At 39.4% G+C, this 26,549-nt stretch overlaps 2 pseudogenes; one reads left to right on the top strand and one right to left on the bottom strand.

Moving 5' to 3' along the window:
* Window positions 1–22,370: 22,370 nt before the first annotated feature.
* LOC115275840 lies at window positions 22,371–23,150 on the bottom strand (annotated as a pseudogene).
* A 54-nt stretch (window positions 23,151–23,204) lies between these two features.
* Window positions 23,205–25,488, top strand: LOC115275829 (annotated as a pseudogene).
* The last annotated feature ends 1,061 nt before the right edge of the window (window positions 25,489–26,549 follow it).

The following is a 26,549-nucleotide window of genomic DNA, read 5'->3' as shown; positions in this document are numbered from 1 at the left end:
GCCTTTGAGGGTTGCTGTGCTTCCGCCCCCAGTGAAGACTTGCTGAGAAGAGTGTTATAACCCACTCCCCTTCCACAGCATGTTATGAGAGCTTTGTTATAGACTGTCAGGTACCATCATGGTGATTTTTCCGTCATGTGCAGGTAACATGTGATATGATAGGAAGGTTATTAAAGTCATCTGGGATGTGTCACAGCATCAGATCTTCAAATGACTCTTTGAATCACCCGAACACAGCACAGCGCTAGAAAAGTGAGCCATCTTCCTGGATGAAACAAAAGTCTTGCTGGTAGAACAATGACAGAAAAGAGCTGCTCAGACTGCCCAAGTGACGACCTTGTATAATGTCTGCAATTTTCCTATCCTGGTGGGGGTCAACCTATAACTGGAATCTGAATTCTCCTTTGGTTTCACAAGGTTAAAAAAAATCAGACTCTTCAGGGCCTGATGCAAATAAGGCATTCTAAGTGGTGGGGCCTTGGAAAGCCTGAGAGTACACGCCCAAATGAAAAGCACAGCAGTCAATTCAGACAAAATATTCCCATGCAAGAATGCAGGGCCAGAATTGTTAGCACTTCTGAGGTTTTGCATAGAAGCTGGAAAGCTCAATGAGAAGTTGGACATGGGATATGGATACACAGGAGTATAGGGATCTATCAGATTCAACTCAAATGCTATTTATCTAACCCAGACTATGTCCAAGTCACTTCCCTGGATGTCTTTACATATCTTAGATAGAGCTCTTTATCAAAAATTAAAAAGAACACGAGCTGGGATCCACAGACTTAAAACATCTTCACCTTCTCAGAAAAGCAAGATATGTGTTTAAATAGAACATAAGACAATGTGGGGAGTGCAGTGTATTAAATATGTAAACGTGCGTAAAGCAGGTACAGTCATGCATGTGTTGGCTACGATCATGATTGTTATTAATGGTAGTGGTATCATTATGTTATCCTGACAACCGCAATCACAGGATTACCCTGGACAGAGGGAACTGAGAAGGCCTGGCGGAGAGTCTCACACACATTAGGCCCCCCGTAAACACTGGCCAGATGAAGGACTTCATGGTGATGGAGCAGCATCCGAGCGGGGACTTGAGAAACGAAAGGATTTCAACATGTCAAGAAAGGAGGCCTGGGCAAAAGGAACAAAGAGGCTAAGAGGATAAACGCATCCCTGAAACATGAGCAAAGTTTGTTTGGGTCAGAACTTCAGGAGAAAGAATAGAAGGCAGGGGTGGGAGGAGAGACTCACCACAGAGTGCCCTGACTGCCCCTCCAGACTCCACATGAATCACAGCAGGCACTTGAACTCATTGTAAAGCCTGCTTCGTACAGCCTGCTAAACAGCGTACGTGATGACTCAGTCAAAAAAGAGACTTGTTCTCAAGAACGGCACCAAATTTTAGACATTTGGGACATGGAGAATGGTTTCTTATGCATACATGCTTTTATATAATTGACATCATGCTGTACTAGTTATACAAGTTACTTAATCTTTATATTTCTTCTTCTGGAAAATGGGGTGATAGTTTTATCAACCCCAAGTTGTGGAAATGAGATCATCCACGTAAAGCCCTTCCAATGTATCTGACAGAGAGCAAAGTGCTCCATGAACATTCCCTACTTTTTATTATTTGTGGTGGTGTATTATGTTGAGAGGTGAAAGAAGAAAATGCCTTGCTTGAGCCTCTGTGGTTTGCAGGTAGTGATGTAGGTGAGAAGCCCATGATATAACCTCACACGTCTAGGGTGCTACCTGCTGCCCCAGAGACCAGGGGGTGGATGCCCAATCTGGGAGTCTGCAGTCCAGCCCCACCTCCGTCACCTTCCATATCTCCAGCAACCCCCTCACTCCCACCCTAGCCCCTGGACAATTAGGCTTGGATCCCCAGCCCAGAGCCAAAAAGTGAGCCTCTTTCCAGGAAACCTGGCTCTATATCCACCTGCTGCCAGGCGCCCTCTAGTCAGTCAACGACTTGCTCTCTAAGGCTGGGAGTTTCCATCTCAACACAGTCAACTCCAATCTCACTTTTATTTCTCTATATCCACTTCCTGTGCTCCATGAGAAAAAAGAAGTATTTTTTTCTTGTTCACAGAGGTGTAAAATGTATGCCAGGGGTGAGGAATGGAGGCTGAGTTATGAGAAACTTGGATCCAGAGCCTATATTTTATGACGGGCTGACAGTGATACCAACAGATTAAAATTAAAAGATTTGATTGTTTGATTTATCTACCATCATCCAGAATAACATTAAAGTTCAAAACTTACCAAATCATAAATGAGAATGAATGCCCTGCAGAAATCGAATAGGATATTAAAATGGAGAGCTGCCTCTTCTATGTACAGCCTGGGTAGCTGTCCAGAGCAGGAACGTACTGAGTTACAGGAAAGACCAGAACACACCAAAGACCCATGATCCCAGCAGCAAAGCCAGGGCCATGGGCAGGACTGGTGATGGGGGTTCTCATAAGGATTCGGGGAGGCTTTCGAAAGCAGTAACCTAGAAGCAAAGATGAGTTTGGCAACCAGGCATCTGGGAATGGAGAGGAGTCAGGAAATTGGACCCAGGATTGCTGTCAAATGCTTTCCCTGTTGCTTAAGCCTATTTCTATTTTATCACTTTCAAATGTGGCGGTTTTCATTCCAGTGACATCATAAGGCACCACTTGCCTCAAACATCAGTTCTTTACAAAGTACCTCAATAACACACGTTATTTTTAATGGTTATGTTTAATAGTGAATGGTTTAATAATGAATGGTGCCTCTGATTCATCAGAAATTATTCATTTGGTTGCTTTTCACAAGCATCTATTATTTTGGCTAAAGGACTAGACACTCATTTTCAGTGCTACTGTGTCACCAATAGGAATAAGAAGGGACACTAAGCTCCAAAAACTTATTTTTTCATGATTTCTCTGATTTTCCAAGTGCTGCAAATTTTCCTTGTTTTTTGGGGTTAAGCATATTTAAAAACAACAGAATGATAAAATGTAAATACTGGTTAAAGGGAACTTGTCCTGTTGCCATAAAACTTTCCTACACAGCAAAGGAAACCATCAACTAAATGAGAAAGCAACTTACCAAATGGGAGAAGATTTTTATAAATTATATATTTGATAAGGGGTTAATATCCAAAATATATAAAAAACTCATACCTCTCAATAGCAAAAAACAAACAAAACAACCAAACAATCCAATTTAAAAATGGGCAGAGAATCTGAACATTTTTCCAAAGACATACAGATAGGCAAACAGGGGAAAAGGTTCTAAACATCACTCACCATCAGGAAAATGCAAATAAAAGCCAATGAGATACCACCTAGAATGGCTATTATAAGAAAGACAAGAAGTAACAAGTGTTGGCAAAGTAGAAAAGGGAACCCTTGTACACTATTGCTAGGAATGTAAATTGGCCACTATGGAAAAGGATCCAGAGGTTCCTCAAAAAACTAAAGATAGAACAGTGGTGATCCAGCAATTCCACTCTTGGGTATTTATCTGAAGGAAATGAAAATGCTAACTCAAAAAGATATCTGCACTTCCAGGTTCACTGCAACATTGTTTACAATAGCCATGATATGGAAGCAATCTAACAGTCCATCGATGGAGGAATGGATAAAGAAGATGGATAAAGATACATGTAAAATGGAATATTGTTCGCCCATCAAAAAAACAAAACAAAACAAAAGGGAATCCTGCCATTTGCAACAATGTGGATAGACCTTGCAGTCATATACTAAGTGAAATAAGTCAGAGACAAATACCATATGATCTTACATATATGTGAAATCTAAATAAAAAGCAAACTCACAGAGAACAGACTGGTGGTTACCAATGGTGAGGGATAGGCAAAATGGGTGAAGGTGGTCAAAAGGTACAAACTTCCGGTTATAAAATAAATAATTCCTCAGGATGTAATGTACAGCATAAAGATTATTGTTAATAACACTGACCTGTATATTTGGAAGCTGCTAAGAGAGTAGATCTTAGAAGTTCTTACTGCAAGAAAAAAATTTTGTGACTTGGTGGTGATAGATGTTAACTAGACTTACTGTGATCATTTCACAACGTATACAAATATTGAATCATGTTGTGCCTGTGAAAGTAATATGTTATACATCAACTGTATCTCAACTTATAAAATCTGAATACATCAAGCAATTAAAAGCAATATGGAGAAATAGAATAAATGGGCTTCTCAGTGTGGCAGATTTAGGTTCATACCATGAGTCTCTGTGATCTTGGGTGAATTATCTTTTCACATGTACATGGAATGCTAACCGTACCTTGGAAGGATATTTGGGGATTTGGGATAATGTATATAAATGTTCTTGTCTAGTAATGGTATTATTTTAATCACAGACAGAATTTTGACTAGGAATTAAATTATCATGGCCCTGAAAGAGTCAAATGCAACACTGTGCAGATAGTAAATGAATCATTTTTTAAAATATGTATTTTTGAGAGAGAGAGAGAGAGAAAGAGAGAGCATAAGCAGGGGAGGGGTAGAAAAAGTGGGAGACACAGAATCAGAAGTAGGCTCCAAACTTGTCAACACAGAGCCTGATGCAGCGTTCAAACTCACAAACCACAAAATCATGACCCAAGCTGAAGTGAGACACTCAACCAACTGAGCCACCCAGCTGATCCACAAATAAATCATTGTAAAGGTTCCTCGTGCTGTGGCAGGAACGCATCATTGCTAGATACTAACAAATGGAAGGGGTATGTGAGACACAGGGAACAAGTGGATTGCAAGTAAGAACATTCTTTGTCTTTAAATCTGCCTTGTTATAACTGTTCTGAAAATTATTTGTATTAAAGATGTATGTTTCACACTGTTTGGGATAAATTAAAATGTTAAAAAAAATAGAGAGAGAAAGAGAGAGGTCTTTTCATTCTTGATAAATGAAACTTCTCCACAGGGAAAAGAAAAAGAAATCTGCTTTTGTCTTAGAAATGCATATGCTTAAGATATTTCATTATTAGTACATTATCTGGACTTCTAAAAATGAGCTCTGTGGACTGGTATTAAATCAGAAGTAGGGGCACCTGGGTGGCTCAGCCAATTGAACTTCTGACTCTTGATTTCAGCTCATGTCATGATCTCACGGTTCATGAGACCAAGCCTTCTTGGGATTCTCTCTCCCTCTCTCTTTCTCTGTCTCTCTCCCTGCTCATGAGCACTCAGGCTTTCTCTCTCTCTCTCGTTTGCTCTCTCCCACTCTCTCTGTCTCTCTCTCTCTAAATAAAATAAAATAAAATAAAAATGCTTATTATTTATTAAATAAAAATAAGTATGCTTATTGCTGGTACTGTAGGGAAAAATGGTTTAAGTACATTTATATTCCTTTATTTGTCTTAAATCCTAAATATTCTGTTGTCATGGAAATGCATTCCCTGAGCATCATATACAAAGTGTGTTTGTATTCCATGTAAAGAGATTTCCAGTTTTTGTCATATTTGCCAATCCCATATAAAAGAAAGCTCATTATCCAGGACTCATATATGATATGAATATATGATATATAAAGCATCTGGTACAATTAATCCACTAGCTTGAATTGAAATGGAGTGTAAAGGGGGCATTGAGAGCTTCAGAATAACTAGGAGGAGGAGGAGAAAAAAGAATAAAACTAGTGAGTGAGGGGGACTTAGGTAAGAAGCGCCACAAAGAATATTTCTTCTCTGTCCTTTTCTAATGCCAATGAGGAAGTGTTACCAGTCAGGGTCTTTGGCTGAAAACAAAGGCATCTACCTGACTAACTTGAGCACAAAAGAGTTTACTGAAAGAATGTCAAGCAGCTAACAGAATCATGGGAAAAGTTAAAGCTTTGGAAAGTAGGCACAAACCAAGAGAAACTGGGAGGCTGGAATTGGAGCCAGAGTCATGTCACAAGAGAAGCTTGGTGAAGGAGACCTTGCAAGTGCCAGGACCACTCAATGGCACCGTTGTGCTTGCTTCTTCATGATACTCACTTTCGACACAACCCTCTGGGTGGGACGGTCTGATAGGCTAAGCTGGGTTTTGTCCTAGCAATCAGACGCCAAAAGGATCCAGCCTTTTCAACTTCCACAATTGGAGGAAGAACCACCTACTACCAGCCTCAAACAGAAGGAGGCTTCAATGTTGGGAAGCCAAAAGTACAAAGTTCCCCCACAGAAAATGTTCTTTTGTGTTTATGGTTTATATACTCTTTCTATCTCCAGAGAAGACTTAAGGAAGCTAACAGTAAAGGTACAGATTCAAAGGATATATGAAAATAAAGGAAAGAAATCTAGAATCCCTGGAACAAGGTTAGAAAGGTCTTAGCATATTGGGGCAAAGGGATGCTAGAAGAAGTAATAAAAAAATGTATCCTATTATTTTCATGACATTTTATCTCACATTCTTCTCACTATGTTTTGTTTTCATATTTTCTTTCATGCTCAGTAGTGTGAGAAGGTATAAAAAGACACTTCTTCACTACAGGGCTTCTCAAACGTGTTCTTATGTCCTTCTGGGTCAGTTTTCTTGAGGTTTATATGTAATGGACAATGAGTATATGCTGTTGAAAATCCTGGGGCACTACTGGCCCAGGTATTAAAAGCAAAATCCTCTAAATATCTCCAAGAAATGAGAGTGGTTGAATCTGGTGCTGTGGTGAGATGAACCTTAGCCCAAGTCATCAAAAAAAACTATATTCCAGCCCAAGGTTTTGAGTGTTAGAGGTGATGTGACCACAGGAAACCCACCTAACCTCCATCTTGGTACTCAATGTGGCTGGAGCAACAAAAGGTGCCTCCAGACAACCGCTTTCATCCTTTCCTTTATCTATTTATTGACAGCTTATTATGTGAAATCATAGTGAAGAAGACACAAAGATTACTACCCTCAAGCAGCTTATATACTAGTAGGTTACTTAAGGTTTGGATAGAAACTCAAATGGCTTCAGTAATCAGAAAAGGCAAACTATGAAGCAGCTGTTTTTGTATCAGTATTGAGTGGTGAAGTCTGGCTCCATGTAAGTTCTACCCAAGGCATTAGGCCTGTGGAAGGAAAGAAAGAGAGAAAGAGAGGAAGAGAGAAAGAACAAGAGAGAAAGAGAGGGAAATAAGAAAGAAAGAAGAAAGAAAGAAAGAAAGAAAGAAAGAAAGAAAGAAAGAAAGAAAGAAAGAAAGAAGGAAAGAAAGAGAAAGGAAAAAGAAAAGAAGAAAAGAAAGAAGAGAAAAAAGAAAGACGTATGTAAATAAATATTTAAAATACAGAATACTGAATGTAATAAAGGGTGTACAAATTAATACAGAAAAGGAAGTGATTTTTTCAAACAGTGTGGGCTTATTCCAAGAGAACATAATGCCTAAAGAGGTTTGAAAGATGAAATGGAGACTCCGAGGCAAATAACTGAAAGGACAGTTAAGTCAGTGAATACCCTATGCAAAGATTGTAGGCTTGAAAGCTTCAGTGCACGGTGGGATCTATATTTGTAGCAATGGAAACTCAGAGGGAAGCCAGAAAGAAAGGACACTAAGAAAGGGACTAGGGACAATCAGAGGAACACCTATAATCTATGAGGTAACCTAGTGTTAAATGTTCTTCCCTTGAAAGATATATGTAGGATCTGGGAAGTAGAAAAAGAACAAGGAGACCACAGTATCATGAAAGTCAACAGAGGAGAACAATTTATTTATTTTTTTTAATATAAGTTTTTGTTAAATTGGCTAACATACAGTGTGTAAAGTGTGCTCATGGTTTTGGCATAGATTCCCATGGTTCATTGCTTACATACAACACCCAGTGCTCATCCCAATAAGTGCCTGTCTCAATGCCCATCACCCATTTTCCCCTCTACTCTACCCTCCCATCAACCCTCAGTTTGTTCCCTGTATTTAGGAGTCTCTTATGGTTTGCCTCCCTCCCTCTCTGTTTTGTTAAGTTTCTTAAGATCCACATATGAGTGAAAACTTATGATATCTAAGAGTAGATCATTTTAAATGGAAATGAATGTCACCAGTGTGAAACATTATGGAAAAGTCAAGTAAGTTAGAAGCAGAAATATGTTTGTTTGACATTTGTAAGGTTTTTAATGTTTTGGTAAAAGCAATGGAAGGAAATTTAGTGAATGGGAAGGGTTACTCTAAAACAGGGAAATCTATCTCAGAAGAGGATAGGTTAGTAGAAGCCATCTGGCTCCACATGGTAGATGAAGGAAGGAAGAGGTGGGAAGACCTGACCTGATAACTCATGTTTTGCACCCAGACATATGGTTCTCCTTCTTCTAGCAACAGCATCTTGATTTTCCTTTAAAGAACTAATTTTCTACCCTACAGAATCTACTTGACTGGGGATGTAACCACAATATGTACACAAATCCCAGGACTGGTAGAGGATTCCGTTTCCTTGGCCACAGCAATGGATTCAGTGATGAGCCCCATAACCCAAACCATATCACAAACATACAATCCTCTGTCTGTTTTTCACATTTCTGGTTTGGTTTGGTTTGGTTTGGTTTAGTTTGGTATGAGCTGGTTTTCTGGTTGTTGTTGTTGTTGTTGTTGTTGGGGAGGGGCATTTCATGGGGCTTAGTTTTTTTCTGTTTTTTAGAGCTTCTGGTTCTTTTCCTCTGGAATCAATAAGCTTATAGGACCCATCTCTGTAGATACTGGAGGCCACCAGCTGCAGAAGACTGGCCCAGGAACAAGGTCAACACAGAGGAGAGCAGAACCAAAGAATGGAGAGGAAGGCAGAGGAGGAGAGAAGAGGAAAGGAGACTAAGTTCTAATGGCATCATTCGAGCACCTGAAGGCCATACTCATATACTTCCAATAAAATGAACAGATAGATCCTCTTTATTTATACTGCATCCATTTAAAGTGGTTTTTTGTCTCTTCTATCCCAAAAGCCAGGTCTGAAACACTAGGGGTGGGGGTTGGGGTGTTAGAAGCAAACCAGTTTCAGTGCAGCTTTGCCTGAGGCAGCTCTGATCACAGATCTCCAAGTTTGTCCCCCACCCACTCATCAGCCAGTAGGTTAGGGGGTCTTATCCTCCAACTCCCCCAGGGAAGTGAGTCAGAAAAACATATGAGGAAGTTTCCAGAATCTCAGCAGCTTGGGCCTGAACCAGGGCCATAATGTTGCTGATGGATCAAGGTTTCTGGGAATCAGCTGTGAAAAACAGTGATACAGTACAATTCCTACAATCTTTAGATAAAGGAACCCTGACTGCTGCTATTCTGCAGGATCTAAAGACCAGCTACCCTTTTCTGCCAAAGTAAGCCAACATCTAAAATGCAATTACTATGAGAAAGAGAATTCTAAACACCTGCCAGTCTGCATTTCAAGCAGATATTAGGGCTTCTTTGTACAGAAGTGCAGCATTCAACTCCAGGGACACCAAACATATTGTAGTTATGTGAACAGCACCCCCTGCAGTTAGGCTCCATTCAACCTGAGCAGCCATATGTAATGATCCCAGCAGATACTCACTAACTAGCTCATTAACATTAGCATCCCAGGACCCCACAGTACAAAAAGTCTACATTTGTGTAAACTGCAGAGTGGGGTGAAAGAAAGAAGTTATTTGCAGCAGCTCAGACAGCAAGAACCTTTAGCATTTTGGATCTTCAGGAGTGAGCTGTTGAGTTGTCCATGTGAAACCACCTTGTCCTAGGCCTCTGAACTGAGTGTGGAGCAGGATTCACAACCAAGTTAATGTAACAGTCCACTCTAGACTGAGACCCTGTACATTCTCTTTCGCAAGGGGATTAAGTTGATCCAACACTGAACAAAACAGATGCTCTTCAAGAAAGCATCTGGATTTTGGCCAACTATGTTACTGAACCCATTTTTAGTAAATAAAAATCAGGTAATTTAATTATCAGACAGAGTCAGAGTTTGAGTCCTTATGTAAACCCTCTAGTTTCCATGCTGCCCCTTTATCTTCCAGATAGGGGACACAGTGAAAATAGATACAGAGAGCCTACTCATATGGAAGTTCAGAATAGAATTGCCCAAAATCTTTGCAAGGCCTGATACTGAGCCCACCTTTCATGACAGAAATAATGTGTCCAATGAGGCCTAGATCCAGATCCTTCCTCATAGAGTTCCATGTGGGAAGTACAGAGAGATTGTCTCTAGCTTCCCAAAGCAGAGTAGGGTCTCAAAGACCAACCAATTGACCCTAAACCTCACTTAGAGCAGCATTCTGATAAGAATGCTATGTTTTTGCACACTCAGAAGGACTGAAAATCCATGTTTCTTATTTCTTTGGTGAAACTGCAAAATATTGAGAAGTCATTTTCTCCCTAACTGTATCCTCCATAGACAGTACTCAAGGGTACAATTGGATTGGAGCCTTTTTATTTTTCTTTTTTCAGTGAGAACCTCTGCTCACAGCTAATGATCTCCTTATACCACGTGTATTTTTCTCAGTAACAGAAACATTCACCTTGGATGATCCAGCCCTTAAAAGTCTGTGCTGTGTGTCTCCAAAAAGGCACTGTTCCAAAATAAGAACTGCATTCACACTTGGCAGAGGACTTTCTTTTCTCTCACACTTAGCATGATGGGCTCTCAGCTGAGGTTTAAACTTACATCTCCCTAGGCCCAAACCCATGGGCCTACTCACTACATCAGTTCAAGCACAGAAAAGACAGACATCCTTAGCTCACAGAAAACTGGAATGTTATCAACATGATATCACACAAAGCATGGTTGCTGCAGTGACAGATTCGGAAACCCTGATTGTGCTAAGAGAGTGCTGATCATTAGATTTATGATGATCATGCACTAAGGAATTAGGCCTCATTGGCTTGGTCAATAAGCCAGTGACACTGTTCACAGCAAGGACAGAGAGGGAAGTGACATCCTGTAACAGCTCAACAGAGCAATAGCAAAAGGTGGATGACAATCTTTATGATGGAATCCAGGGTCTGAAGGCAGCCAAGTATATAATATTCAGACATAAAACATTAAGTTGAAGAGTGAAGCATCTGAAGTGGAACACTTATGAGGCTAAATATTTCCTTCCTAATAATGAGAAGCAAGATTTAGACAGCCACAAGTGCCTGCCAATGAAACTGCACCGATGATCCTATCAACATCACCATACGTATAGTATGTAGAAGATAATGGGTAACAAGGATCCTCCACACCTCCAGTTCCAACATGTTACCAGCAAGTTACAGTTCTCATAAAGCTTTTAATATAGTGTTAGAAGATAATTAGGTAGACAGAATATGGGTTAATATTAATAGACAGAATCATATTATGTTATACAACATATAGATTAAAGTATATTCAAATTTAAGTTGGAGAAAAACTAGACCAATCCTGGGATCCCCTGGTTTTTAAAAATTGATATAGATTTTGAAATACAAAATACCTGTGTCTGATTCTAAATCTGAGCTTCAAAATACTAAGATTCCAAAAAGACAGGTATCCAAAAATAAAATTAAAACTAAATCTTATTTTTACAAAACCACAGCCAATTTGACCATCACATAAAAGACAAGGTCACATTGAAATAATAAATCTTCTATTTTTGAAATAGAAACAAATTATATTACCACCACACAAATGCTTTTACTAACCATAGGGAAAATATAATCTAATTGGCGAGATGCAGGTCCCTGGAACGAGTTGAGGAGTCTAGTGGTCAGGGGATATGTGAACACTCTGAAGTCTTCAGTGTGTTTGTGCAGTTACTGAGAAGAGATGAAGGCAGGTAATCACAGGATTTGCAGAGGAGTATGTGACCCAAACAGGTGAAGACAGACTGCAGTGAAGTCTGAGAAAAATTGAAAGCCTCGTCAATGATTGGAAGCTATCACCATCACTTAGTGGAGCCTAAAATAAGTACTCACTAAAATATAGGTATGAAATCTCTGAAACTCAAAACTCAAAAGAATAAAATACCCTACTGGAGCCATGAAAGAGCTGACTCTATGGCCTTCAGTAGCATCCAAAGAGCCAATCATCCATCAAGTCATTGTTCCTCTTTATCCCTGTACAAAGAGCCAAGCCCAAAATGTGTAAGGGATTTGCTTTGTTTTTCCAACCGCAGGGCCCTAGCAGTTCACAGCAGCTGGAGCAAGTTCAAGCAGCATGCTGGAAGGGGATGGACCTTCTATTTCATTTTTATAGACCAAATGGCTTCTCAATAATTTATCATCTGTATGATGGAGAAAAGTACCAATAAAATGTGATTGTAAATCTCCATCTTCTTCCAGGATCAAGGAAAGAACTTAAAGAAAGCTAAAAGAAAAATGACAACAGAGTTTTCTGAGCTAAAAATGCATGTTTTCCAAAATAAGATGCTGCCCCTATTTCTTAAAATAAATGTCTTTGAAGATGTTGAATTTGAAAAGTAGGGGGAAATGAGTCGGTTTGTTGGGGGAGGGCATAGAAGGCATATTTGGGCAGCCCCTTGAGTGAAATCCCCTTGAAACAGTCTAATATAAATCCCCTGTGAAACATTTTATCTACTGTTTTCTGTTAACATGCAGATCTGCATCTTTGTATTGTGTTTGAGCCTCTCATCCCAGAAAGGCTTCTTTATAGGTGATGGAAAATAAACCATGCACCTGAAGAGAAGGATGGGGCTGACATTAAAAAGGATTATAAGGAATAAAACTCAAAATAATAATAACAAACAGAAAAAGAATGTTTAAATTTTTTAATGTTATTCATTTTGTTGGAGACAGACAGAGCATGAGTGGGGAAGGGGCAGAGACAGAGGGAGAGATAGAATCCAAAGCAGGTTCCAAGCTCTGAGCTGTCAGCCCAGAACTCAACACAGGGCTTGAGCCCACAAACCGCAAGATCATGACCTGAGCTGAAGTCGGATGCCTAACCAACTGAGCCACCCATGCACCCCCAGAATAAGAATGTTTTAAAAATAAATAAAACATATCACTGGATAGATTTCACCAGAATCCATCTCTTACACATTTGTGGCATTTTGCCCCTAAGAATATATTTTCACTGTAAGATATTTTTTCCTTTTTCCGAAAAATTTTGTGGCATTGTGCTCTCTCAGATATGCATCTGTTACCTTGAAGGTTAGTGTAGCTCTGGCCTCTGAGCAGCTTTCACATTCACTGCTCCCTACAAATATAGGAGCCCATAAGAATTCTAGCCGGCACTGAACAACCAGGCTGGAGACTGACTTCCTTTCCTGTCTTGTCAATGTCCCAACCAAGCCCAGTGCACACAGGTGACTATTACGTATTTGTATAAAGCTTACCATGCCCAGGCAGTGTTCCAAGCACTCCTGAAAAACCTTATGTAGCAGGTACTATTATTACCCCATGTTATGGATGAGGAAATTGAGACATGAGAAGCTTTAATAACTTAACTAAGGCCACACAGTTATTAAGCAGTACAACAATGACTTAACTCAAATAACGACCCAGTGAGGTATAAATCACTTTTCCTACTTTTTGGACAAGGACTATGAGCCTCAAAGAGGTCAAGTGACTAACCCAAATTCAGATAATTACTAAAAGCAGCAAAACTCAAAATCAAACCCAGGCTCCTTCCAGACGCCTGTTTGCAAGGCTCTAATACAACTTCAGCAGCATTTAAATCCTGTACAAAACTTGTTACTTTGGTTGTTTTTGACTTAGATGAAATAAAAAATGATTCTTCCAGACAGAAAATAAGGGATATAGAAATAAAACTCCCAGGAAATAAAATGTTCCCTAGATTTCTTGCTCTCCCCATATGTGAAAGATTAATACAGAAGAGTAATGTACTTAATTGCTTCAAACTTCACTGGCAAGAGGAAACAAGTTTAAAGAGTCATACACACTCAAAATATCAATAGCACAGAGAAGGAGATGAAAATACGTATCAGTGTCCTGTCAAGAACAAAGGAGTTTCAGCTTACTTCTCTTAAATTCAGTTAAGGATGAGATACACTGGCTCTTTATTTCTAATAAATGAACTATTTATCTTGGCAAACATCGGAGTTGAACTTGCTTTCTGAAGCACAATGTCATTTGTAAAAAATGCACTCATCCCTGCATAATAAGGACACTTGCACTGACTTCAAGTGTTTATAATCTTAGAGAGAAAGCAAACTGCTTTTGGCAGAATGATTTTTAGGCTTAGAGTTAGATAAACCAGGGCTTTAGACAAAGAACTTGCTCTTGGCAGTTCTTTGTGAAGCAGCCAAATTTTGCTGTCAGCACCCATGCACCTCCCCTGCCTCCAGGTGTGTTCCTAGGACTTACATACTGTTCCTGGGGTGTTCACCACCAGACCCACCCCACCACTGTTAACACTGCTTCCCTGCAAAGTCTGATGTGGCTCTCTTTCTGGCACAACAAAGACCCACTTTTCTCCCTTGAGTAGAGAGAATGCAAGGGCATATTTTTGAAAGGGGAGAGGTGTCTGACAATGTAGTGATTGCATAGCACAGCATCCCTTCCACCTAGCCTTGACCATGTGACTGACCTAAGTACTAACCAATAGGATGTAAGCAGGAGTGACACATGCAACTCCTTAAAACTCTAACTTAAAATGAGTCCGTTGGCCTCCACTCTCCTTTCCTCATTCCAAGGGTGCTGGTAAACCAGCCTCAAATATGTGGAGGAGGGTAAAACTCAGAGAATGGTCCCTGGATGTCCTTCAAGGAACAAAACTTCACATAAACCCAGGACCATCTGCCTACCATAATATCACTGTGAGAGAGAAGGAAAGTTTAGTTCTGACAGAACCTCTGTTATTTTGACTCTGTAAAGTGGTCAAACCAGCATCCTAAATAGTATGGGCAAGAAGAGAAAGGAAAGCACAAGAAGACCTCCCCAGAAGTCACACACACACACATACACACACACACACACACACACGCACACACACACATTCACCCCTCGTCTGCACCCAATTTCTTCACCTATAGAAAGGAAGAATACTTCTCTTTCAGTATCATTGTGAGTATTATATTAAATAACGTACATAATGCATTAAATAGACATAAGGCTTCAAGTTATCATAGCTTTTAAAACATTACAATCTTCTCGCTTGAGGGGTGACTGGGTGGCTCAGCTGGTTAAGCATCCGACTTCAGCTCAGGTCATGATTTCACGGTTTGTGGGTCTGAGCCCCATATCAGGCTCTGTGATGACAGCTCAGAGCCCGAAGCCTTATTTGGATTCTGTTTCCCTCTCTTTCTGCCCTTCCCCTGCTCACACTATCTCTCTGTCCCTCAAAAATAAATAAAAGTTCAAAAAATTTTTAAAAAGAATTTAAAAAACATTTTTTAAGTTACAATCTTCTCACTTAAAACATCAGATGTTCTTTCATTCCCACATTTCTAAGTGCAAAATATCTTTATCAGAAAATTCTAGGAAGATGGTAGAGTAGGAAGCAATAAAAATATGTTTTCCCACCCAGACAATAATTTTACTGTCAGAATTTGTCTAACAATTGTGAAACTCTGGAGTCTATTGAAGGCATGGAATTACAGTGGAAATTGGTCTGTAAATTGTGGCTAATTTTGGTCAAGTTCAGCTTTTATCGGAGTACCCTTTCCCCCACCCCCACAGCAGGTAGCTGTGCATATGCTTCCAGAGCAGCTTTGCTCATAATTTGCAGGACTTAAGAAGGGCATAAAAAACTCTGTTCTAATATCAGGGATCTATGCTCTGATCAGTGTTTGCTGCTTCTGATCACAAAGGAGCAAAGAGGCAAACAGTCATTATTTTTGCACCATTCCCCTTTTAGATGACATAACTTCCAGGCAATGTAAAAGACTGGAACATTTCCACCTGCCTCATTTTTTCCCTCTTTTGGGAAGCAGACATTAAAGATGAGGACATTCGAAAGCAACTGCATATATGGGGAAAATAAGTGTGTACACCCAGCAAAGGGCATAGGTTCAAAATATACTGAGAAGACCTTAAGTTTAGAACTCAGGCTGATCCTTGGCACAGAGACAGTTGATAACAATCAACACAACAAAAACAATAACCAAAACAGCAAGCTCTGAGGATGAAAGAGAATCTGATTTCCCGATTTACCACATTTTTAGATTCAAATGTCCAACTTTCAACAACAACAACAGAATCACAAGGCATAAAACAAACAAACGACAAAAAATAGGATGTATGGCCCATTCAAAGGAAAAATACAAATCAACAGAAACTCTCCCTGAAAAAGACCTGATGACTGATCTACTAGAGAAAGACTTTAAAACCACTGTCACAAAGATTCTCAAGCAACTAACAAAAGATATGGAGGAGGCCAAGAAAATGATGAACAAAATGGAAATATTAACAAAGAGAGAACCTGAAAAGAAGTGAAAAGGAAATTCTGGAGCTGAAAGGTAAAATAACTGAAATGAAAAAATGATTAGAAAGATTGAAAGCAGATTTTAGCAAGCAGAACAAAAGCATCAGTGAACTTGAAGACCGAGTAATGAAAATGGAGTCTGAGAAACAAAGAAAAAAGTTTGAAGAAAAGCAAACAGCATAAGAGACCCTTTGGCCACCATCAACAGACCAACATATGCATTGTGGAAGTGCCAGAAAAGAGAGAAAGAAGCAGAGAGAATATTTGAAAAAAATAACAGCTGAAAAGTTATCAAATTGAATGAAAGGTATGACTATAAATATCCAAGATGCTTAATGAACTCCAAGGAAAATGAAATCAGAAACTCTCACGAGACGCGTTGAACTTTAAGAAGACCAAGAGAGAATCTTGAAGGCAGCAATAGAACTCATCACATGCAAGGGATTTTCCATAACATTATGAGCGAATTTCTCATCATAAACATGGGACTCCAGAAAGCAGTGGGCTAATATCCTATATCCAGCAAAACTGTCCTTCAAAAATGACTAAAGTTGGAAGATGGCAGTGGGGTAGGAGAAACCTAGGATCTCCTTGTCCCACAAAAACAGCTAGATAACTATCAAATCATCCTAAACGCCCCAGAAACCTACCTGCAGATTGGCAGAACAAACTCCACAACTAAAGTTAGATATGAGGCCACATCAAAGAAGACAGGAAGTACAGAGACACAGTTTGGGAGATAAATGGATCTTAGATGCTGTCAGGGGGAGGAAACTGTGGTAGCAGAGACGGAGGCAAGACATAAATTAACATATAGGGGAGCATATGGGGAAACAATTCCCCACAGCAATCAGTTTGGAAAGCGATAGGGCCTAAATGTCATGAGTCCATGCACCCAGTGGAGCTTAACGCCTAGAGTTTTAAAGGTTAGCGAGTCTGGCTCTGAGGAGAGCTTGGAGGACATTGGGGCTGCTCTTGGAGAAAACAGGGCAAACAGCTCAGTATATACAGCATGGTAACAGTGGTCTGAAGAGTGCCTGGGGCACACACTGAAGACGTTATTTGCTCATCTTAGAGAGTGTTCCAGAGAGGCAGTGTTCACAAAGAGAGCCCTCCAGGAACAAAGGAACTGGCCAGCATCATTTTGCTCCCCTACTCCTCAGCATAAACACAGGGTGACCTGTGGAAATCAGTGTAGCACAGAAACTTACTACCTAACTGGTTTGCACCAAGCCCTCCATCCCTGTGCTCCAATGGAACCACCCTTCCCAGTCACACTTGCCTCAGTCCCAGCACATTGGACTTCCTCCCCAAGAAGACCTGTCTAAACCTCTACTAACACTGAGTCTCCCCACCCAGGAGTTTTCTGAGGCTTTAGTGCTAATGCAGCAGTGACAGATCTCATTTCATAAGCAGGCCACAGCACATCTATTTAACACATGCCACCAAACATTGCTCAAAACAAGCAAAGAAAACCTCTACAGACAACCGGCCTAAAGGATAAAGTGGCTAGGGCACAATAGCAGAGTGAGTGTAGTACACATTGGAGATAGTCCCAGAAGGATCAGGCTCTGGAGAACAGAGGACACTACATTGCAGGGCACTGCACGACCTCTTCTTTGCAAAGTCATTAACCTCAAGAACTCGAGACTTAGCTGACTTTCCTAACACAGAGAAAGAGGCACAGAGACTTAGAAAAAATAAGAAGACAGCATAATATGTCCCAAATGAAAGATCAGGATAAGGCCACAACCAGAGACCTAAGCAAAACAGATATAATATGCCTGGTGCAGAAGTTAAAGCAATGATCATAAGGAGACTCGCTGGACTTGAGAAAAGAGTAGAGGACATCAGTGAGACCATTAACACAGAGTTAAGGAATAACATAACAGAGATAAAGAGCTCAATAAACAAAATGAGAAACATGCTTGATGGAATGAACAACAGGCTGAAAGAAGCAGAGAAATGAATTAATGACCTAGAAGACAGAGTAATGGAAAATAATCAAGCTGAACAAAAGAGAGAAAAAAGAAGTATGCAAAATCAGAATAGATATAAGGAACTCAGTCACTCCATCAAACATAATAACATTTGCATTATAGGAGTCTCAGAAGAAGAGAGAGAGAAAGGGGCAGAGAATTTATTTGGAGAAATAATAGCTAAAAGTTTTCCCAGTCTGGGAAGGAAAATGATATCCAAATACAGAGTGCACAGAGAGCCCCCAACAAAATCAACAAAAGCAGATCAACACCAAGACGTATTATAATTAAAATGGCAAAATATAGTGATAGAGAAAAAATATTAATAGCAGCAAGACAGAAGAAGACACTTACATACAAAGAAAACCCCATAAGGCTGTCAGTGGAATTTTTAGCAGAAACCTTCCAAGCCAGGAAGGGCAGACATGATATATTCAAAGTGCTGAATGGGGAAAACCTTGGCCACAAATATTCTATCCAGTAAGATTGTCATTCAGAGTAGAAGGAGAGATAAAGAGTTTTCCCAACAAACAAAACTAAAGGAATCCATGACCACTAAACCAGTTCTGCAAGAAATATTAAAGGGGACTCTTTGAGTGGAAAGGAAAGACTAAAAATGACAGTATGAAGGTAGGAAACACAAAAGCAGTAAAAATGAATACTTCTGTAAAAAAATCAGTCAAGGAATTTACAGAATAAAAGGATATAAAATATGACACCATATACCTAAAAGGTGGAGGCAAAAGAAGTAAAGAATGGGCTCAAACTTAAATGACCATCAGCTTAATACCAACTGCTATATGTAGAAGATGTTATACAAACCTAATGGAAATCACAAATTAAAAACCACTAATAAATATGCAAAGGATAAAGAGAAAAAATAAGCAAACTATGAAAGAAAGACAAAAAAGGATCAGAGAAAATTTTCAGAAATAACAAAAAAAGGTAATAAAATGGCAATAAATATACCAATAATTACTTTGATTGTAATTAAATTAAACATTCCAATCCAAAGATAAAGGGTGACAGAATGGATAAACAACAACAACAAAACCCATCTACATACTGCCTAAGAGACTCATTTTAGACATAAAAACACCTGCACATTGAAAAGTGAGGGGGTAGAGAAACATTTATCATGCAAATGGTTGTCAAAAGAAAGCCAGAGTAGCAATACTTATATCAGACAAAATCAACTTTAAAACAAATCTAAGAGACAAAGAAAGAAACTATGATAAAGGGGACAATCTAACAGTAAGATATAACAATTGTAAATGTTTATGCACCCAACATAGAAGCAACCAAATACATAAAACAGTTACAATAACATACAGGAATGTTGCTGAATAATAATACAATAATATTAGAAAACTTTAACACCCCACATACATCCATGGGCAAATCATCTAAACCTAAAATAAACAAGAAAACAATGACTTTGAATGACACATGAAAAAAGATTAATTTAACAGATACATTCAGAACTTCCTATTGTAAAACAGCAGAATACACATTCTTTTCAAGTGCACGTGAAACACTCTCCACAAGAGAGTACCTATTAGGCCACAAAACAAGCCTCAACAAATTCAAAAGGATTGGAGTCATGCCATGCATTTTTCTGACCACAATGCCAGGATACTAGAATTCAACCACAAAAAAAATCTGGAAAGATCACAAATACATAGAGGTTAAATAAAAAAACAGCAAAACACTGAATGGGTCAACCAAGAAATCAAAGAAAAAAATAAAAAAGTATATGGAACAAATGAGAATGAAAACACAACCATTCAAAACTTTTGGGATGCAGCAGAAGCATTTCTAAGAGGGAAGTTTATAGCAATAAAGTCCTACCTCAAGAAGTAAGAAAAATCTCAAATACAACCTTACCTTACACTTAAAGGAGCTAGAAAAAGAACAACAAACAAAACTAAAACCAGCAAAAGGAATACAGATTAGAGCAGAAATTATTGATATAGAAACAAACAAAAAATAGAACAAATCAATGAAACCAGGAGGTGATCCCTTGGGAAAAAAATCAATGAAATTGATAAACCTCTAGGCAGATTCATTGAGAAAAAAGGATGTAGACTCAACTAAATAAAATCACAAATGAGAAAGGAGAAATAAACACCACAGAAAAACAAACAATTATAAGAAAATATTACAAAAAACTATATACCAACAAATTGGACAACCTAGAAGTAATGTATACATTTTTAGAAATATGTAACCTACCAAAACTGAAACAAGAAGAGATAGAAAATTTGAAGACTTTCTATCAGCAAGGAAATTGAAACAGTAATCAAAAAACTCTGAACAAACAAAAGTCCAGGACCAGATGCCATCACAGGCAAAGTCTGCCAAACATTTAAGAACTATTCCAAACTATTCCAAAAAATAGGAAAAGAAGGCAAATTTCCAAATTCATTTTAGGAGGCCAACATTATCCTGATACTAAAACCAAATAAAGACACCACAAAAAGAGAGAACTATGGGCCAATATCTCTGATAAACATACATGCAAAAATTCTCAACAAAATACTAGCAAACCAAATCTAATAATACTTTTTTTTTTAATCATTCACCAAAATCAAATGGAATTTATTCCTGGGTTGCAAAGGTGTTTTAATATTTGCAATCAATGTGATAGCACATTAATCAGAGAAAGATTAAGAATCATATGATCATTTTTTTGAGAATTTATTCTATTTTATTGATTTTTTTATTTTATAGAAAGAGAAAGCACAAGTGGGGGAGAGGGGCTGAAGGAGAGAGAAAGAGAATCCTAAGCAGGATCCATGTCATGCAAAGCCCTGATGCAGAGCTTGATCCCATGACTCTAGGACCATGACCTGAGCCAAAGTCAAGAGTTGGACACTGAGTTGACTGAACCACTCAGGCACCCAAATCATATGATCATTTCAATAGATATAGACAAAGAATTTTACAAAGTACAACATCCTGGGACTCCTGGGACTCCCTCTTTGTCTGTCCCTCTCCTGCTGGTGTTCTCTATCAAAATATATAAGTAAACTTAAAAAAGAAAGCACAACATCCTTTCACAATAAAAACCCTCAACAAAGTAGGTTTAGAGGGACCATACTTCAACATAATAAAGGCCATATATAAAAACCCCACAGCTAATATCATCTTCAATGGGGAAAACTGAGAACCTTTCCCCTCAGGTCAGGAAGAAACAAGAATGTTCACTCTCACCACTTTTATTCAACATAGTACTGGAAGTCCTAGCCACATTAATTAAACAAACAAACAAAAAAGAAATAAAAAACATCCAATTGGTAAGATTTCACTATTTACAGATGACCTGATACTATATATAAAAAACCCAATGGTGAGCCTGCGTGGCTTAGTTGGTTAAGTGTCGGGCTTCGGCTCACGTCATGATCTCACAGTTTGTGGGTTCAAGCCCCGCATCAGGCTGTGTGCTGACAGCTCAGAGCCTTAAAGCCTGTTTTGGATTCTGTGTCTCCCTCTCTCTCTGCCCCTACCTGGCTCTCACTGTCTCTCTCTCAAAAATAAATAAACACTAAAAAAAATTAAAAAAAGAAAAAGAAAACCTGACAGACTCCACCAGAACACTACGAGAACTGATAAAAGAATTCAGTAAAGTTGTAGGATACAAAACCAACATACAGAAACCTGTCGCATTTCTATATACCAATAATGAAGCAGCGGAAAAAGAAATTTTTTAAAATCCCATTTACAATTGCACCCAAAATAAAAAGATATCTATAAATAAACACCACTAAAAAGGTAAAAGACCTGTACTCTGAAAACTATAAAACACTGATGAAAGAAGTTGAAAACCACACAAAGAAATGGAAAGATATTCCATGATCAAGATTAGAAGAACAAATATTAAAATGTCTATACTACCCAAAGTAATCTAACATTTAATTCTTTCTTCCAAATTGTTTATTCTTATTTATAAGGATTTTCTCAATTTTTAGCTGAAATTAAAATGTTTCTATTCACAAAATGAGAATTATTTGTCTCTAATTTATAAATCTGTTCATTTTCCTAACCGACATGAAGATAAGTCAATAGGTCTTATTTTGGTTTATGGGCAGCATTTAACTTCATGTAAGTTAAAGGGGGAAATGGGCATATTTGAAAACAACCACAAGGACTGAAGTGGAACACAGGATGGTAATAAGTAGAGCCACAGAACCTACTGAAGAGGTGTGTAGGCCAGTCTCAATGGAACCTGTAGAGTCACATTCTCATATACTGATCTAGATTTCAGATTGCTCCTTTGGCAAATGTCCTTATTCTTCACAGCATAAGTTGCTGCCCCTTTGGACTGAGACCGGCATTTCAAAATTGGAAACTGTTAGTCACAATATATCAATAAATCCAGGTTATTGACCACAACAAAGGTTTTTTCCATCTTTACTACATGGCCTTTGATAGTGGTAGTGCATAGGTGGAAAAGCTTGGCAACAGTGCACTGTGAGTCTTGTCTAGCATATATCAGAACTTTAGATTCCTTGACAACTAACTGGGAGCTTCTATATATATCTTCTGAAACCACCATTGTCTCTGTTATGTTTCTCTATCATAATGAAGCCAATTCATATGGATCCACAAAAATCCTGTGAGGATATTCTGTTTAATGAAGAGTCGGCAGGTCTGCAAGTCCTCAATGGTTTCTCCAAATTTTGCTTTTATTAAAAGGTCTCTGTGGGACCCATCTTTCAACACTTATTCAAAATAATTTCAGAACAAGAGTCCTTATGCCATGGTCAGTGAGGGATGGTAGTGCAGGCGGTGACTGATGTGCTGGTGAGCTCAGCCACCTCTCAGAGGAACAGCGGAACCATTGCCTTGATGCCCAAAGCACTGCCAGCCAGGACACTGGAGAACATGCCCCCTAGAGGAGCATAGGAAGAAATGCAGGTGGAGGAGTGAGTGTAGGCAGCATGGCGTTCCTAGAGCATGCTACGGTGGCGTTAGTGACCCCGATGGAAGACTTGCTGATGCACACTAGAAGTCCTCCTAATCCCAGACTCTCTCCAGCTCTGGCCAACAGGAAAGTTCTGGTAGGTGGACTTAGCAGCCTCAACCACCCTGTTTGCTCCCCCACTATTCCTTGCAATCTACGTGTTTTTTAAATGTTGATTTATTTTTGAGAGAGAGAGAATGTGTGTGTGTGTGTGTGTGTGTGTGTGTGTGTGTGTGTGTATGAGGGAGGGAGGGGCAGAGAGAGAGAGACACAGAATCAGAAGCAGGCTGCAGGCTCTGAGTTGTCAGCACAGAGCCCCACATAGGGCTCAAACTCACCAGCCTGAGATCATGACCTTAGCCTAAGTCGGTGGCTTAATGGACTGAGCCACCTAGGCACTCAACAATCTACACATTTAATGCAATCCCTAGCACAATACCAACATTTTTTCACAGAATTGAAACAAACAATATTAAAATTTGCACGAAACCACAAAAGACTTCCCAAATATCCAAAGGAATCTTGAAAAAGCAAAGCTGGAGATGTCACAATTCTGGATTTCAAGTTATATTACAAAGCTGTAGTAATCAAAACAGTATGGTACTGGCACAAAAATAGACAAACAATCAATGGAAGAGATGATCCAGAAATAAACCCACCATTATATGGTCAATTAGTCTTTCAGAAAGCAATGTCTATTGGGAAAAGGACAGTCTCTTCAACAGATGGTGCTGGGAGAATTTGATGGCTACATGTAGAAGAAGGACACTAGACCACTTTCTTACACCACACACAAAAACAAATTCAAAATGGATGACAGGCCTCAATGTGAGGTCTGAAACCATTAAAATCCTAGAAGAAAGCACAGGGCGTAATTTCTCTGACATCAGCCATAGCAACTTGTTCCAGATAGGTCACCTGAAACAAGGGAAACAAAAGTAAAAACAACTATTAGGACTACATCAAAATAAAAACTGCACAGCAAAGGAAAGAGTCAACAAAACTAAAAGGCAACCTATGGAATGGGAGAAGATATTTGCAAATGACATTTCTAATAAAAGGTTAGTATCAAAATATATAAAGAGCTTACACATCTGAACACCCCCCAAAAAAAAAAATAATCCTATTAAAAATGAGCAGAAGACTTGGACAGACATTCCTCCAAAGAAGACATACAGATGGCCAACAGATGCATGAAAAGATGCTCAGCATCACTCATCATCAAGGAAATGCAAAGCAAAACCACAATGAGATATCACATCACACCTGTCAGAATGGCTAACATCAAAAATATAAGAAACAAGTGTTGGTGAGGATGTGGAATAATAGGAACACTCATGTACTGTGGTTGGAAAGCAAACTGGTGCAGCCACTGTGGAAAACAATATGGAGGTTCCTCAAAACATTAAAAATAGAACTACCTGACGGCCTCCGCGGCGACCAGGGAGTGAACACAGGGCGAGCGGGCAAGGGGTGCCGGTGTGAGGCTGAGCCACTAGCTACATGGGGGACCAGAGCAGCTACCGCCACGGGCGCGCCTGGCCGAGCAGGCGGAGCCCTACGATGACATGGCCACTGCCATGAAGGCGGTGACAGAGCTCAATGAACCTCTTTCCAATGAAGATCGAAACCTCCTCTCCGTGGCCTACAAGAATGCAGTTGGTGCCAGGTGATCTTCCTGGATGGTCATCAGCAGCATTGAGCAGAAAACCATGGCTGATGGAAACGAAAAGAAATTGGAGAAAGTTAAAGCTTACAGGGAGAAGATTGAGAAGGAGCTGGAAAGAGTGTGCAATGACGTCCTGGCTCTGCTTGACAAGTTCCTCATCAAGAACTGCAATGATTTCCAGTATGAGAGCAAGGTATTTTACCTGAAAATGAAAGGTGATTACTACCGCTATTTGGCAGAGGTAGCTTCTGGGGAGAAGAAAACGAGTGTGATAGAAGCTTCTGAGGCTGCCTACAAGGAAGCCTTTGAAATCAGCAAAGAGCACATGCAGCCAATGCACCCTATTCAGCTGGGTCTGGCCCTCAACTTCTCTGTGTTCTACTATGAGATCCAGAATGCACCTGAACAGGCCTGCCTCTTAGCCAAACAATCCTTTGATGATGCCAGAGCTGAGCTGGACACACTAAAGGAGGATTCCTATAAGGACTCCACGCTCATCATGCAGTTACTGTGAGACAATCTCACCCTCTGGACAAGCGACCAGCAAGAGAAGAAGCAGGAGAAGGCAAGTGAAGAGTCTTCAGGTCCCTGACCCCTTCCTTCACCCACCACCCCAGTCATCACTGATTCTTCCTTGTCACAATCACTAAATATCTAGTGCTAAACCTATCTGTATTGGCAGCACAGCTACTCAGATCTGCTCTCCTGCCCCTTGGGAAGCAGTTTCAAATAAATCTTCATGGGCATTGGTGGATCGATGGCTGCTTTAAGCCCATAGGGGCCCCTTTCCGAATTGTGCAGACAAGTGGGTTCCGAATGAGGCATTCTACTATGCCTGTTGATCTATGTGAAATACAAGCAAAGGCATTGGGGAAGTTTAGAAAGGAGAATTAGCCAACACAGGCTACATTTGATATTTAAATGATCCATTTAAAACAAGCTGATAGTGTTTTGTTATGCATGCAAAAAATGAACTCACCCCTCCCACCTCTTTCTTCAGCTAATGGAAAACTGTTCGGGGAAGCTGATTATGGAGACCACTCTGCTTTCCATCAGCTTCATAATGAACTGTTTTAACGTGAGGTTTCAGTAGCCCCTTGTTTTGCCTCCTTAAATTATGATGTGCACAAACCTTCTTTTTCAATGCAATGCATCTAAAGTTTTGATACCTGTAACTTTTTTTTTGGGTTGCAATTGTTTAAGAATCACGGATTTATTTTTTGTAACTCTTTGGCTACTGTCCTTGTGTATTCTGACAGCGCCATGTGTCAGCCCATGTCAATCAAGATGGGTGATTATGAAATGCCAGACTTCTAAATTAAATGTTTTGAAATTCAATGGGTAAATAAATGCTGCTTTGGGGATAAAAAATAAATAAATAAAAATAAAATAAAAATAGAACTACCATATGATCCAGTAATTCCACTACTGAGTATTTATCCAAAGAATATGAAAACACTAATCAAAAAGATATACACACCTCTATACTTATTGCAGCCTTATTTACAATAGCCAATAACTTGGAAGGAGCCCAAGTGTTCATCAATAGATGAATGGATAGAGAAGATGTGGTATGGGGTGCCTGGCTGGCTTAGTTAGTAGAGCATGCAACTCTTGAGCTCAGAGTCATGAGTTTGAGCCTGATATTGGAGG

This window comes from Suricata suricatta, chromosome 2 (assembly GCF_006229205.1).
Source record: "Suricata suricatta isolate VVHF042 chromosome 2, meerkat_22Aug2017_6uvM2_HiC, whole genome shotgun sequence".
NCBI lineage: Eukaryota > Metazoa > Chordata > Mammalia > Carnivora > Herpestidae > Suricata > Suricata suricatta.
This window is presented reverse-complemented; position numbering and strand designations above follow the sequence as displayed.